The sequence below is a fragment of the Mobula hypostoma genome, chromosome 13, assembly GCF_963921235.1.
Source record: "Mobula hypostoma chromosome 13, sMobHyp1.1, whole genome shotgun sequence".
Classification (NCBI taxonomy): domain Eukaryota; kingdom Metazoa; phylum Chordata; class Chondrichthyes; order Myliobatiformes; family Myliobatidae; genus Mobula; species Mobula hypostoma.
In genome coordinates, this window is record NC_086109.1 from 1,570,582 (window position 1) to 1,587,522 (window position 16,941).

A 16,941-nucleotide genomic window follows, 5' to 3' on the forward strand; every position below is an offset into this window, starting at 1 on the left:
CGGAGTTTCAAAACATGCGGCAGGGAAGAGGGGAAAAGCTCTCAGAATACATTTTGCAGCTAGAGATAATGCTTAATAGGCTGCGGAGCCGAGGGGTAGTGAAGGCGGACGAGGTGGCGAATGTTTAGGTTGAATCAGATATCTAGGGGTTCCCTAGGGGAGGACCAGGTGGCTTGGAGTCTCCGGCAGTCCTATAAAAGGAGCCCCTCCGCCCCCCCCATCATTCGGTCAGCTGATTAGAGATTTGCGGGAGGATGAGAGCGTGTTGGGCCGGAAAAAGGACTCTAGCCACCGGGGACAATCGTCAACCATACGGGAGGTGGTGACAGGGTTGAGAACCGAGCGACCCAAGGGGGTCCCAGATGGGTAGGGACCCCTCGCATGAGTGGATTGATAGGGAGAGCACCCCCTTCAGGGGGGCGTATCGCGCAGTGGGCTGGGAGTGGCGGGCGTCCTGGGAGGAGAGGGGCGGCGGGTAGCGTGTGCTGCAGCTGCGGGGAAGAGGGGCACTTCCGGAGGGAATGTGAGAGACAAGACACCCTGCGGAGGGCAAGCCCCCGGGCGAATAAGAAAGGAAAGGTGTCGGGAAATTTAGGAGAGACTCAGTGAGGAAACGGACTGGAGTCTCAGGAGGAATACGTTCCCAGAAATCTGCCATGGGACCCCCGCAAGCCCAAGCCCTTACTCCGGGCGGATTTTTTAAAATTTCAAAATATACTTTATTCAAAAATAAAATTATATACAATAACCATTCAATAACTTTCTATCCTTTGCATACGTTTCCATTCTGGTCTGTACATATCCATACTTATGACCACCCACGTGGCACTCCAGTTGTTTACCTTACCACATCGTTGTTGAGGGGTATACTCCCCGCCACCCGACCCCTCCCACTCCCGCGGGTGAAGAAACCTAAACCGTGGTCCTTCCCCACTGGGCCCTTGCGGTGGCTGCACCGAGTTTCAGTGCGTCCCTCCGCACGTACCCCTGCAGCCGAGAATGTGCCAGTCGGCAGCATTCTCCCACGGACATCTCCATGTGCTGGTCGATCATCAAGTTTCGGGCCGACCAAAGAGCGTCTTTCACCGAGTTGATGATGTGCCAGCAGCACCGGATGTTGGTCTCCGTGTGCGTCCCCCGGGTCAGAGAGGCCTCTGTTACGCAGCTGCTGGGGATGAAACGTGACACTAGCCCGCACATCCTCCTCCACACCTTCTCTGCGAACTGACAGTGTGCAAAGAGGTGGGTCACAGACTCCTTATTCCGGGCGGATTAGTGGGACCCCACTCCAGCGTGTCCCTACGGATAGAGGGAATCTTTGCAAGGGCCATCCTTGACATCGGGTCGCAGGTCACCTTATTGTACCAGTTGTTCTACAACAAAAATTTAAAGCATTTGCTAGTAACTCAGTTTACTGCACTGGAGATTTGGGGCATAAGTGAGGCTGATTACCCGTACGATGGGTACCTGTCAGTGAGATTGGAATTCTCGGAGGGCGATGTGGGAGTGTCGGAAGCCCTTGAGACGTTGGTGTTGGTTTGTCCGGATCCGGTGGAAACCGGTGGTGCTGCCCTACTGGTGGGGACTAACTCCCCACTTGTGCGACGGCTCCTGGGAGCCGGTAAGGAGAAGGCGGGGGAGAACTTTCTGGAGACCCTCTCAGTACATTCAGTGTTCCGAGCGGTGTTCGATGAAGTGGGTGACCGCCCCCCCCCCCCCCCACCAGGGGCTGGATCCTGAGTGCAAACGAGGAACGGTGTGGTTCACTCAGGCGAGGCCTAAAGTGATACGGCCAGGGGAGGTGGCACTAGTGATGGGGGCCCCCAGATTCCACGGAGTACCGGCGGGCAAGGTCCTGTTAGTAGACGCCACGGAAGACCTTGAAGGGGAGACCCAGTTCCCGGCTGGGGTACTGGTGAGACTTGAATTGCAGAGGCCCTCGGTGGCTTATTCAGAAAGTTAGAAGGCATGGGATCCAGGGAAGTTTGGCCAGGTGGATTCAGAATTGGCTTGCCTGCAGAAGGCAGAGGGTGGTGGTGGTGGGAGTATATTCAGATTGGAGGATTGTGACTAGTGGTGTCCCACAAGGATCGGTTCTGCGACCTCTACCTTTCATGATTTTTATTAACGACCTGGATGTGGGGGTAGAAGGGTGGGTTGGCAAGATTGCAGACGACGCAAAGGTTAGTGGTGTTGTAGATAGTGTAGAGGATTGTCAAAGATTGCAGAGAGACATTGATTGGATGCAGAAGTGGGCTGAGAAGTGGCAGATGGAGTTCAACCCGGAGAAGTGTGAAGTGTTACACTTTGGAAAGACAAACTCCAAGGCAGAATACAAAGTAAATGGCAGGATAGTTGGTAGTGTGGAGGAGCAGAGGGATCTCGGGGTACATGTCCACAGATCCCTGAAAGTTGCTTCACAGGTGGATAGGGTAGTTAAGAAAGCTTATGGGGTGTTAGCTTTCATAAGTCGAGGGATAGAGTTTAAGAGTCGCGAGGTAATGATGCAGCTCTATAAAACTCTGGTTAGGCCACACTTGGAGTACTGGGTTCAGTTCTGGTCACCTCACTATAGGAAGGATGTGGAAGCATTGGAAAGGGTACAGAGGAGATTTACCAGGATGCTGCCTGGTTTGGAATGTATGCATTATGATCAGAGATTAAGGGAGCTAGGGCTTTACTCTTTGAAGAGAAGGAGGATGAGAGGAGACATGATAGAGGTGTACAAGATAATAAGAGGAATAGATAGAGTGGATAGCTAGCGCCTCTTCCCCAGGGCACCACTGCTGAATACAAGAGGACATAGCTTTAAGGTAAGGGGTGGGAAGTTCAAGGGGGATATTAGAGGAAGGTTTTTTACTCAGAGAGTGGTTGGTGCGTGGAATGCACTGCCTGAGTCAGTGGTGGAGGCAGATACACTAGTGAAGTTTAAGAGACTACTAGACAGGTATATGGAGGAATTTAAGGTGGGGGCTTATATGGGAGGCAGGGTTTGAGAGTCGGGCCGAAGGGCCTGTACTGTGCTGTTGTGGGCCGAAGGGCCTGTACTGTGCTGTTGCCTTGCCTTGGCCTTGCCTTGCCTTGGCGGTTGCCTTTCCTCTTGTAGATGTGGACTATGCTGGCATCTTTCAGCCGTTGCGGGACCTGTCCCTTTTTCCACATGGACTGGAAGAGTACAGTCAGCTTTTGCATCATGACAGGGCCTCCGAGGCATCTCCCTCTTGTCCATTGCGGGGAAGATTCTGGCCCGCGTCCTGCTCAACCGCCTTCTCCAACATCTTGAGCAAGGTCTGCTCCCAAAAAGCCAGTGCGGCTTCCGTGCTGAACGTGGGACCGCGGACATGATTTTTGCTGCGCTCCAACTCCAGGAAAAATGCCAGGAGCAACACAGCAACCTCTTCGTGACCTTTGTCGATCTAACCAAGGCTTTCGATACGGTCAGCAGAGAAGGCATGTGGATGATCGTGGAGAAGTTTGGCTGCCCCAGCAAGTTCATTACAATCGTCCGGCAGTTCCACGACGGTATGATGGTGAAAGTTCTGGATGACGGCGACGAGTCGGAGGCCTTCCCAGTGACCGGTTAGCCTAACGTCGGTGGTGGGGAAACTGCTGGAGTCAGTTATCAAAGATGTGATAACAGCACATTTGGAAAGCGGTGAAGTCATCGGACAAAGTCAGCATCGATTTGTGAAAAGAAAATCATGTCTGACGAATCTCATAGAATTTTTTGAGGATGTAACTAGTAGAGTGGATAGGGGAGAACCAGTGGATGTGGTATATTTGGATTTTCAAAAGGCTTTTGACAAGGTCCCACACAGGAGATTAGTGTGCAAACTTAAAGCACACTGTATTGGGGGTAAGGTATTGATGTGGATAGAGAATTGGTTAGCAGACAGGAAGCAAAGAGTGGGAATAAACGGGACCTTTTCAGAATGGCAGGCAGTGACTAGTGGGGTACCGCAAGGCTCAGTACTGGGACCCCAGTTGTTTACAATATATATTAATGACTTGGATGAGGGAATTAAATGCAGCATCTCCAAGTTTGCGGATGACACGAAGCTGGGCGGCAGTGTTAGCTGTGAGGAGGATGCTAAGAGGATGCAGGGTGACTTGGATAGGTTGGGTGAGTGGGCAAATTCATGGCAGATGCAATTTAATGTGGATAAATGTGAAGATATCCACTTTGGTGGCTAAAATAGGAAAACAGATTATTATCTGAATGGTGGCCGATTAGGAAAAGGGGAGGTGCAACGAGATCTGGGTGTCATTATACACCAGTCATTGAAAGTGGGCATATAGGTACAGCAGGTGGTGAAAAAGGCGAATGGTATGCTGGCATTTATGGCGAGAGGATTCGAGTACAGGAGCAGGGAGGTACTACTGCAGTTGTACAAGGCCTTGGTGAGACCACACCTGGAGTATTGTGTGCAGTTTTGGTCCCCTAATCTGAGGAAAGACATCCTTGCCATAGAGTGAGTACAAAGAAGGTTCACCAGATTGATTCCTGGGATGGCAGGACTTTCATATGAAGAAAGAGTGGATGAACTAGGCTTGTACTCGTTGGAATTTAGAAGTTTGAGGGGGGATCTGATTGAAACGTATAAAATCCTAAAGGGATTGGACAGGCTAGATGCAGGAAGATTGTTCCCGATGTTGGGGAAGTCCAGAACAAGGGGTCACAGTTGAGGATAAAGGGGAAGCCATTTAGGACCGAGATTATGAAAAACTCCTTCACACAGAGAGTGGTGAATCGGTGGAATTCTCTGCCACAGGAAACAGTTGAGGCCAGTTCATTGGCTATATTTAAGAGGGAGTTAGATATGGCCCTTGTGGCTACGGGGATCAGGGGGTATGGAGGGAAGGCTGGGGCAGGGTTCTGAGTTGGATGATCAGCCATGATCATAATAAATGGCGGTGCAGGCTCGAATGGCCGAATGGCCTACTCCTGCACCTATTTTCTATGTTTCTATGTTTCTATGTTTCTAAATGGCGTCAAACAAGGCTGCGTTCTTGCCCCGACTCTGTTCAGTATGGTATTCTCTGCCATGCTGACAGATGCCTTCCGTAACTACGAAGAAGGAATCCACGTCAGGTACAGGACTGACGGCAGGTTGTTCAACCTTAGGCGCCTGCAGGCAGTTACAAAGGTGCAAGAGACTGTCATCAGAGACTTGTTGTTTGCTGATGACTGCGCACTCAACGCCAGCACAGAGCAGGAGATGCAGCGTGAAATGGACTGCTTCTTACAAGCCTGCGACAACTTCGGTTTCACTATCAGCACCAAAAAGACCTAAGTTATGTACCAGCCTGCCCCGGGAAAGCCATACCAAGAGCCGTGCATCACGGTGAAGGGCCAGAACCTCCAGGCAGTCGACAACTTCACCTACCTGGGCAGCATACTCTCTCGCCAGTGAACATAGACGCTGAGGTCAACAACAGGATTGCCAAAGCCAGCGCCGCCTTTGGGAGACTCCGTGAGAACGTCTGGGAGCGGAGAGGACTCAGCCTTACCACCAAGCTGAAGGTCTACTGTGCAGTGGTCCTTACCACCCTCCTTTACGCCAGTGAGACCTGGACTGTCTACAGCAGACACGCCAAACAGCTCAACCACTTTCACCTGAGCTGTCTCTGCAGACTCCTCCACATCAGGTGGCAGGACAAAGTCCCCGACACGGAAATCCTGGAACGAGCTGGGCTCTGCAGCGTCTACCCCCTCCTGCTGAAAGCCCAAGCCAGGTGGGCTGGACATGTGGTCAGAATGCCAGACAGCCGATTACCTGAGCAGTTGCTGTACGGAGAACTGTGTCAGGGCAAGCACTCAGTCGGGGGGCAGAAGAAACATTATAAAGACTGCCTCAAAGCGTCCCTCAAAGGCCTGGGTGTCGACATCAACACGTGGGAGACGCTTGCCCTCGACCGTCCAGCTTGGCGCAGCAAGATCACCACAGGAGCCCGTGCAGCTGAAGTCAGGCGCATCATCGAGGCGCAACGAAAGCGCAAGGCCCGAGCAGCACCCACTACCACGATAGCACCCACCCTCTTGTGTCCCACATGTGGGCGAGCCTTCAGGGCCCGGACTGGCCTCATCAGTCACCTCCGGACCCACAGCCTCCAATCTCCCATTTGACTTTGAAGCCATGGTCATCTTCGACTACGAAGGACGAACAACAACAACAACAACAACTGTGCTGTACTATTCTATGTTCTATGTACAGGCACGCCGGATGGGAGTGATTGTAAGGAACACAACGGAGAGAGAGATCACCTTTAAGCGCGGGATTCCCCTTGCGCACTTGTTGCCGGTGATGGTGATGTCTAGCGCTTCCGTGAGGCCCACCGGAGGAAAACTATTGGAGAACGGGAGGCGGGGGCGGAACTGACCAAGGAGGCCTTTAATTTTGAGGACTCCCCTGTACCGCCGGAGTATAAGAGCAGGCTGGTGGAGAAGATGCTGAAGCTAGGGGATGTCTTTTCTCAGGGCGAGTTTAATGTGAGATGTTCCAAGAACACTCGTCACACTACCCGGGTGACAAATGACACCCCGTTTAGAGAAAGGTCGCGGTGGCTGGCCCCGGCTGATGTGGAAGATGTGCGGCAATATTTGCGCCAGTTGAAGGATGCGGGGATTATCACGGAGTCCCGGAGCCCCTATGCATCCCCCATAGTAGTGGCTAGGAAGAAAAATGGGAAGGTACGCATGTGCGTGGACTATTGGACCCTGAACCGGCGCACTGTCCCTGACTACTATACGGTCCTCAGGGTTGAAGACGCGTAGGCCTGTTTGAGTAGTGCCCAGTGGTTTAGGTGTATTGGATTTGCGGAGTGGGTATTACCAGATTCCGTTGAGTGAGGTCGATAAAGAGAAGACGGCCTTCGTCTGTCCCCTGTGATTCTTTCAGTTCGAACAAATGCCCCAAGGCATATCGGGGGCCCCAGCCACCTTCCAGATGGTCATGGAGAGGACAGTGGGGATATGAACCTGCTCAAAGTGTTGGTGTATCTGGATGACCTGGTAGTGATTGGATCTACTTTGGAGGAACATGAGGAGCGGCTGCTGAAGGTGTTAAGTCGGCTGAAGGAGGAAGGGTTGAAACTTTCCCTGGATAAATGCCAGTTCTGCAAGATGTCTGTCGGCTATGTCGGACACACGATCTCGCGAGAGGGAGTGGCTACAGATCCGGCTAAGATAGACGCAGTGACCACCTGGCCAAGACCCCAGACTGTGAGCGCCCTGAACTCGTTTTTGGGGTTCTGTGGGTATTATCGGCGATTCGTGAAAGGATACACTAAAATGAGTCACCCATTGAACCAGCCTTTGTGCGGCTATCCCCTCGTGGGGAAGAAAAGGAAGGGAGACCAAGGGCAGGAGGCAGAAGGATATCTGAACTCGTCGGAGTCCTTTGGACCAAAAGGAGGCGTTCCAATTTCTGAAAAGGTCGCTGACACTGGCCCTGGTGTTGGCTTTTGCCGAACCCCGGAAGCCGTATGTGCTACACACTGATGCCAGCCGAGAGGGGCTGGAGGCTGTCCTGTACCAGGAACAGGGCAACGGATTGAGGCCGGTGGCGTTTGCCAACCGAAGTTTGTTGCCTTCTGAGAGAAACTATCCCACTCACAAGTTGGAGTTTCTGGCGCTGAAATGGGCGGTGGTGGACAAGTTGAGTGACTATGTATACGGGGCCCAGTTTGAGGTGAGAACGGACAACAATCTTCACACTTATATTCTGACCTCGGCAAAACTGGATGCTACTGGGCATCGGTGATTGGCGGCCTTGTCTGCCTATGAGTTCGGCCTGAAGTACCGGCCGGGGAGCCGGAACACGGATGCAGATGCTCTATCTCGTCGGGCGCATGAGGGATCGGACACAGACGAGGAGTGGGAGAGCGTCCCTGCCCCGGGAGTGAAGGCCATGTGTGAACTTGCGAGCGACGCTGAAGCAGGAGCCCCGATGGGGCCGGATCGGGCAGTGGATCAATTGGGGGCTGATGATGATGCGCTACCCACTGTTTACTGTAATTTGACTGCTCTGAAGAACAGGCAGCTGCCGGATTTGAGCCCCGAGGAAGTGGGGGCGGCTCAGCGAGATGACCCGGGCATTGGCAGTATCTGGTACGCGGCTAAAAGGGGGGATATGGCTCAGGCGGAGAAGACGAAATACGCCTCAGTGCCCTTACTACAGAAGGAGTGGCCTCGGTTGAAGCTGAAGAACCAAATCTTCTACCGGGTCACGTCTCCCCCGGACCACCCCTGGCGCTGGCAGCTGGTCATGCCTGAGAGGCATCGGAAGACCGTGCTCCAGGCAATACATGATGATTCTGGGCACTTGGGGGTAGAAAAGACCTGTGGATTACTCGAGGACCGGTTTTACTGGCCCCGGATGAGGGGGGAGGTTGAAGAATACTGTAAGACATGCAGTCGCTGCATCAGGAGGAAGACCCTGCCTGCGCAGGCGGCTCCTTTGTCCCATTTGCAGAGTGCGGGACCCCTGGACCTGGTATGTATGGATTTCCTGTCTATTGAGCCAGACACCAGCAACACCGCGAATGTCTTGGTCATCACGGATCACTACACTAGATATGCGCAGGTCTTTCCCACGAAGGACCAGAAAACGACTACAGTGGCGAAGGTGTTATGGGAGAAGTACTTTGTTCATTATGGCCTCCCCAGACGGATACACAGTGATCAGAGACGGGACTTCGAGAGCCGGATTATCCATGAATTATTGGATATGCTTGAGGTTGAGAAATCCAGGACCACGCCCTATCTATCACCCGCAGGGTGATCCTCAGCCCGAGAGGTTTAACCGAGCTCTGTTGGACATGCTCCGGACTCTGGAGATCAGTCAGAAGAGTAAGTGGAGTCAGCAGATCGGCCATTTGGTTCACTGTTACAATTGTACTCACAATGATGCTACGGGGTACTCGCCTTATTATCTGATGTTCGGGCGGGAAGCGAGGTTGCCCATTGATCTTTGTTTTGGGACCGAAGCTGGTGAATTACCTTCAAAGCCCTACGTGAAGTATGTATCCGATATGAGGAGGGAGTTGAAAAGGGCGAACCAGTTGGCTGAGGCGGCGGCCACCAAGCAGAATTAAGGGAATAAGAGGAGGTATGATCAGAAAGTGAAGTTCGCCCAACTTCTGCCGGGAGACCGGCTCCTCATACGGAATTTCGGACTACCTGGTAAGGACAAGTTGGCGGATCGCTGGGCGGCCACCCCCTATGTGGTAGAGAGCCAGATGCTGAACCTCCCTGTTTACCGGGTGAGACCAGAGGATGGGAAGGGGCCTGTCAAGGTACTCCATCGGAACCACCTATTGCCCCTGGGTCAGGAGGTGCAGGCAGACTAAGAGCCCGAATTGGAGTTTACGCCTAGTACAAGGACTCTGTGGAGGCGCGGGGTAAGGGAAGAGCCCATCGCGAAAGAGCCAGGGCCGGGCCTAGACCCGGAAAGGGATGCTGATTTGGAAGACAATGATTCAGATGTTCGGTACCTGCTTCCGTTTGTTAATTCCTCGGTACCGGAAGAAGAAGCCCCTGAACCTTCCTCCACTGTGTTAGGTGAGGGGGGGGGTGTTGGGGGGAAGCCTGGGATACAGCCGGCCTTGGAGGGAGAGAGGATGGAACCAGAACACGAGACAGAGGGCACCAAGTTGATGAGGGGTTCCAGTGAGCGAGCGGGTGAGGGTTCGACGGGTACACCCGGGGAGTCTCCAGTGGTGTCTGAGCCGGAAGGGTCGCCAGAGGAGGTACAGAGGTCTCAGAGAAATAGGAACCGCCCCCCCCCGGAGAGGTTGACCTATGTAGCGCCGGGCGAACGGGGTGTGATCTCCACCGCCCTGGGAAGTTACGTCACTGCTTTTTCCTCTAGATAAACACGGGCCGATAGACCTGAGCATTACACTAAAGAGGGTTCTAAAATCAGCTAGCTCCATCATGGGCACTCATCTCCCCAGCATCAACAACATCTTCCAAAGGCGATGCCTCAAAAGGGCAGCATCGGTCATTAAGGATGCCCCTCCGCCAGGACATGCCCTCTTCTCATTGCTACCATCAGGGAGGAGGTACAGGAGCCTGAAGACACACACTCAACATTTCAAGAACAGCTTCTTCCCCACTGCCTTCAGATTTCTAAAAGGACAATGAACCCATGAGCGCTTGCTCACTTTTTTTTTGCGCTACTTATTTATTTTTATACATCTGCAGTATATTTCTTATGACAATCTATAGTATATTTTGTGTATTGCACTCCTCTACCGGCACAAAACAAGTTTCATGACAAATGTCAGTGATAATGATTCTGATCTGACTCTAATTCAAACCTCGTAATAAAATGCAACAAACCACTAGTCCTCCTAAACACTTACTGTGGCTCTACCTTGGCCTGCCACCTGTGTCCCTTTGAACATAAACACTCTTCAGTCTCTCAGCATTTAACAGTCTGTTTTCCTGTCTTCCTGACTCAACGCTATTCCTCGTTACATTCATTCTACCTTATTCCTCCCCATTCATCCAGCCTGCGTTATCGGAGCTCCCTTTATGGATGATGAACACCAACGTGCTGGCACATGGCAGAGAGCGACCTTGCCAAGCAGCCAGCAGCCAGCATTCCACACCATGAGCCTCCAGAAGACCCTCCTCACAACCACACCCTACCAACAGAATAGGGAGAAAAGGAGAGTGAGGTCCTGAAAACGGAATGCAGGGAGTTAGGAAGGAAGCCTCACTAGAGGAAGGATGTGGAAGCATTGGAAAGGGTACAGAGGAGATTTACCAGGATGCTGCCTGGTTTAGAAAGTATGCATTATGATCAGAGATTAAGGGAGCTAGGGCTTTACTCTTTGGAGAGAAGGAGGATGAGAGGAGACATGATAGAGGTATACAAGATATTAAGAGGATTAGATAGAGTGGATAGCCAGCGCCTCTTCCCCAGGGCACCACTGCTCAATACAAGAGGACATGGCTTTAAGGTAAGGGGTGGGAAGTTCAAGGGGGATATTAGAGGAAGGTTTTTTACTCAGAGAGTGGTTGGTGCGTGGAATGCACTGCCTGAGTCAGTGGTGGAGGCAGATACACTAGTGAAATTTAAGAGACTACTAGACAGGTATATGGAGGAAGTTAAGGTGGGGGCTTATATGGAAGGCAGGGTTTGAGAGTCGGCACAACATTGTGGGCCGAAGGGCCTGTACTATTCTATGTTCTATGTTCTAAGCTGAGAAGCAGGACCTCAAGAGTAGTAACCTCGGGATTTATGTCTGTGCCATGTGAGAGCGATGATAGGAATAGAATGAGATGGCAGATAGATGTGTGGCTGAAGGATTAGAGCGGGGGCAGGGATTCAGGTTTCTGGATGATTGGGACCTCTTTGGGGCAGGCGTGACTTGTACAAAAGGGATGGGTTGCACTTGAATCCGAGGGGGACTGTGGGCAGGTTTATTAGAGCTGTTGGGAGTGGTTTAAACTAATATGGCAGGGGGATGGGAACCCGAATGATAGAGCTGAGGATCAGCTAGCAGGTTTACAAGTAGATGATAGATGTAATATGTAAGGAAGGACAAGCCAATGATCAGGTACAAATGCCGACAGAGCAAAGAGTTAAATTGTACCACAAAGGCAAAATTCAAATGGGTGAAGAATGCAGGCCCAAAGGTGCTGTATTTAAATGTGCATAGCTTTCAGAATAAGGTGGATGAACTCATGGCGCAGCTAGAGATTGGTTGGTATGACGTTGTGGGTATCACTGAGTCATGGATGAAAGAAGGCCTTTGTTGGCAGCTGCACATCGAAGGATATACTTTGTATCAAAAGGACAGGCAGGAAGAAAGAGAGTTACATCTTTAGAAAGAGGTGACATAGAGTCAGAGAATATGAAATCTTTGTGGGTGGAGCAGGGACAGTGCTAAGGTGGTGTTAGCTGGTGCTATAGCACCAGCAGAAATTACAATAGCACCACCAACAAATTAACTGAAATTTGTCCACTCTACACTTCTGCTTATCCGTTCATTGTTAATGTCTTGCTGTTGCTGTCCTCAGGTCAGTTAAGCTGATCTAAGATGTCATTCACTCTCACTCACTCGAGAGATTTATAGTATACATCCAGGCGCAGATCCATGGTCTCGCGAGACTAACAGATGCCCCACACACACACACAGAAACACACACACACACACAAACACATTGTGCTTTTACAAGCTAGGATGGACCTGGCACATGCATTATTTTGGCCGGCATGAAAACTGGATCGAGTTTTAGTGAGAAAACGACCTCATCCAGAGGAATCAGTGGTGTCTCAGCCTGAACCTGTCTTAATTGAAAGTGACATGCAGAAAGAAGTAAGTGGGGATGAGGACGACAGTTCATCAAAGGAGTGTGAGGGCAAAGTAGAGGAACAAGAAATGGAATGGGATTTGGAAGAGAACGTGGATAAAGCTGCTCTTAGTGCTAGTGGGAATACTGTTAGCGATGTTACCCAGCAGCCTGAGGAAGGACCCCGTCAGCCAGCATTGAAAAAGTACCCTTCGCTGCTTGCAACAGTTTGGCAATCAGCAAAGGAGTTTTATTCGTGGCTGGTTTGACTGGCTGGAATATTCGATCACAAAAGATACTGCATTCTGCTTCGCATGCAGGCATTTCCTGTGTGGAGGACATGGTTTCCAATCTGAGTCTACTGGGAGGGAGAAGAAGATGGCGGCGCGACGACAGCATGAGCGGCCTCTCCAGTGAATGATATCTGTAATCTGTCAAGTAGGGGATCGTGCACAATTCTGATTTGATGGAGACGGACGTGAGAGCACAGTGGAACATCTGGAAAACTTCTGAAATGACTGCTTTGCTGTTGCTGCTATTGTGTGGTAACCGAAATCTCCAGAGCTGAAGGCCCCAAAATCCTTGTCTTTGCGTGTTTCAGCAGCCGGGGAGAGGTCGATGTCACTTGGGAGGCTGTATCAGAAGCTCGGAGTTTTCAGACGGATGGACTCAAGGTCAGCTGGGGTCAGCTGCTTCCAAGGTATTGGCAAGTTGATGGTGCCTGGAGGTTTATGGCAGGGAGTTTCTTCCTTTTGCCGCCTGCTGTCGGGAACTCGGGAGTCAATCGACTCGGGGACTTTGAAACTTTTTTTTTACTGTGCCTGTGGTCTGTTCTTTATCAAATTATGGTATTGCTTTGCACTGCTGTAACTATATGTTATAATTATGTGGTTCTGTCAGTGTTAGTCTTTGGTCTGTCTTGTTTTCTGTGATATCACCAGAGAAACATTGTATCATTTCTTAATACATGTATGCATTTCTAAATGACAATAAAAGAGGACTGAGTGTTCTCATAATCTAATCTAATCAAACCTTCACTGTCACCGGTTACCGCAACAGGCGGAAAACTACAACAGTTTTCATAACCCACCATGTAAGTGCAGCTCATAAGTTTGCGATGGAAGCATGGGCCGAATTCAGATTGAGAAAACAAGATGGTTCAACATTAGGAAATATGCTTGACAAAGGTCATGCAAAGATTGTCCAAGAAAATCGTGAGTATGAGAGCAGTGGTTGAGTCTCTACACTATACTGCGTGCCAAGGCATTGCCCAGCGAGGACACTGGGAGAATGATAGATCTGGCAATAGGGGAAACTTTTGTTCAGTTGCTCAGTGTGATTGGGAAGTTTGATAAGACTGCAGCTAGAAAAAAATAGAGGACAATCCTGGAAATGCAAAAAACACCAATCACGATACAGAGCCCGGCCCTGTAGCACAGAAGGGTAGGGAAAGGAAGAGGAGGGCAGTTGTGATAGGGGACTCGATAGTAAGGGGGTCAGATAGGCGATTCTGTGGACGCAGTCCAGAGACCCGGATGGTAGTTTGCCTCCCTGGTGCCAGGGTCCGGGATATTTCTGATGGTGTTCAAGATATCCTGAAGTGGGAGGGTGAGGAGCCAGAGGTCGTGGTACATATAGGTACCAATGACATAGGTAGGAAAAGGGAAGAGGTCCTGAAAGGAGAATATAGGGAGCTAGGAAGGGAGTTGAGAAAAAGGACCGCAAAGGTAGTAATCTCGGGATTACTGCCTGTGCCACGCGACAGTGAGAGTAGGAATGCGATGAGGTGGAGGATAAATGCATGGCTGAGGGATTAGAGCAGGAGGCAGGGATTCAAGTTTTTGGATCATTGGGACCTCTTTTGGTGCAGGTGTGACCTGTACAAAAAGGACGGGTTACACTTGAATCCTAGGGGGACCAAAATCCTGGCAGGGAGATTAGCGAGGGCTACTGAGGTGACTTTAAACTAGAATGGTTGGGGGGTGGGAATCAAATTAAAGAGGCTAGGTGAGAGGAGGTTAGTTCACAACAGGGGGATGGGAACCAGTGCAGAGAGACAGAGGGGTGTAAAGTGAGGGTAGAAGCAAAAAGTACTAAGGAGAAAAGTAAAAGTGGCAGGCCAACAAATCCAGGGCAAGCATCAAAAAGGGCCACTTTTCAACATAATTGTATAAGGGCTAAGAGAGTTGTAAAAGAAGGCTGAAGGCTTTGTGTGTCAATGCAAGGAGCATTCGTAATAAGGTGGATGAATTAAAAGTGCAGATTGTTATTAATGATTATGATATACTTGGGATCACAGAGACATGGCTCCAGGGTGACCAAGGATGGGAGCTCAACGTTCAGGGATATTCAATATTCAGGACGGATAGACATGAAAGAAAAGGAGGTGGGGTGGCGTTGCTGGTTAAAGATGAGATTAATGCAATAGAAAGGAAGGACATAAGCCGGGAAGATGTGGAATCGATATGGGTAGAGCTGCATAACACTAAGGGGCATAAAATCTGGTGGGAGTTGTGTACAGGCCACCTAACAGTAGTAGTGAGGTCGGAGATGGTATTAAACAGGAAATTAGAAATGTGTGCAATAAAGGAACAGCAGTTATAATGGGTGACTTCAATCTACATGTAGATTGGGTGAACCAAATTGGTAAGGGTGCTGAGGAAGAGGATTTCTTGGAATGTATGCGGGATGGTTTTCTGAACCAACATGTCGTGGAACCAACTAGAGAGCAGGCTATTCTAGACTGGGTTTTGAGCAATGAGGAAGGGTTAATTAGCAATCTTGTCGTGAGAGGCCCCTTGGGTAAGAGTGACCATAATATGGTGGAATGTTTCATTAAGATGGAGAGTGACATAGTTAATTCAGAAACAAAGGTTCTGAACTTAAAGAGCGGTAACTTTGAAGGTATGAGACATGAATTAGCTAAGATAAACTGGCAAATGACACTTAAAGGATTGACGGTGGATATGCAATGGCAAGCATTTAAAGATTGCATGGATGAACTACAACAATTGTTCATCCCAGTTTGGCAAAAGAATAAACCAGGGAAGGTAGTGCACCCGTGGCTGACAAGAGAAATTAGGGATAGTATCAATTCCAAAGAAGAAGCATACAAATTAGCCAGTAAAAGTGGCTCACCTGAGGACTGAGAGAAATTCAGGGTTCAGCAGAGGAGGACAAAGGGCTTAATTAGGAAGGGGAAAAAAGATTATGAGAGAAAACTGGCAGGGAACATAAAAACTGACTGTTAAAGCTTTTATAGATATGTAAAAAGGAAAAGACTGGTAAAGACAAATGTAGGTCCCCTACAGACAGAAACAGGTGAATTGATTATGGGGAGCAAGGACATGGCAGACCAATTGAATAATTACTTTGGTTCTGTCTTCACTAAGGAGGACATAAATAATCTTCCAGAAATAGTAGGGGACAGAGGGTCCCGTGAGATGGAGGAACTGAGCGAAATACATGTTAGTAGGGAAGTGGTATTAGGTAAATTGAAGGGATTAAAGGCAGATAAATTCCCAGGGCCAGATGGTCTGCATCCCAGAGTGCTTAAGGAAGTATCCCAAGAAATAGTGGATGCATTAGTGATAATTTTTCAAAACTCATTAGATTCTGGACTAGTTCTTGAGGATTGGAGGGTGGCTAATGTAACCCCTCTTTTTAAAAAAGGAAGGAGAGAGAAACCGGGGAATTATAGACCGGTTAGCCCAACGTCGGTGGTGGGGAAACTGCTGAAGACAGTTATCAAAGATGTGATAACAGCACATTTGGAAAGCGGTGAAATCATCGGACAAAGTCAGCATGGATTTGTGAAAGGAAAATCATGTCTGACGAATCTCATAGAATTTTTTGAGGATGTAACTAGTAGAGTGGATAGGGGAGAACCAGTGGATGTGGTATATTTGGATTTTCAAAAGGCTTTTGACAAGGTCCCACACAGGAGATTAGTGTGCAAACTTAAAGCACATGGTATTGGAGGTAAGGTATTGATGTGGATAGAGAATTGGTTAGCAGACAGGAAGCAAAGTGTGGGAATAAATGAGACCTTTTCAGAATGGCAGGCAGTGACTAGTGGGATACCGCAAGGCTCAGTGCTGGGACCCCAGTTGTTTACAATATATATTAATGACTTGGATGAGGGAATTAAATGCAGCATCTCCAAGTTTGCGGATGACACGAAGCTGGGCGGCAGTGTTAGCTGTGAGGAGGATGCTAAGAGGATGCAGGGTGACTTGGATAGGTTGGGTGAGTGGGCAAATTCATGGCAGATGCAATTTAATGTGGATAAATGTGAAGTTACAGGAGCAGGGAGGTACTACTGCAGTTGTACAAGGCCTTGGTGAGATCACACCTGGAGCATTGTGTGCAGTTTTGGTCCCCTAATCTGAGGAAAGACATCCTTGCCATAGAGGGAGTACAAAGAAGGTTCACCAGATTGATTCCTGGGATGGCAGGACTTTCATATGAAGAAAGACTGGATGAGCTAGGCTTGTACTCGTTGGAATTTAGAAGATTGAGGGGGGATCTGATTGAAACGTATAAAATCCTAAAGGGATTGGACAGGCTAGATGCAGGAAGATTGTTCCCAATGTTGGGGAAGTCCAGAATGAGGGGTCACAGTTTGAGGATAA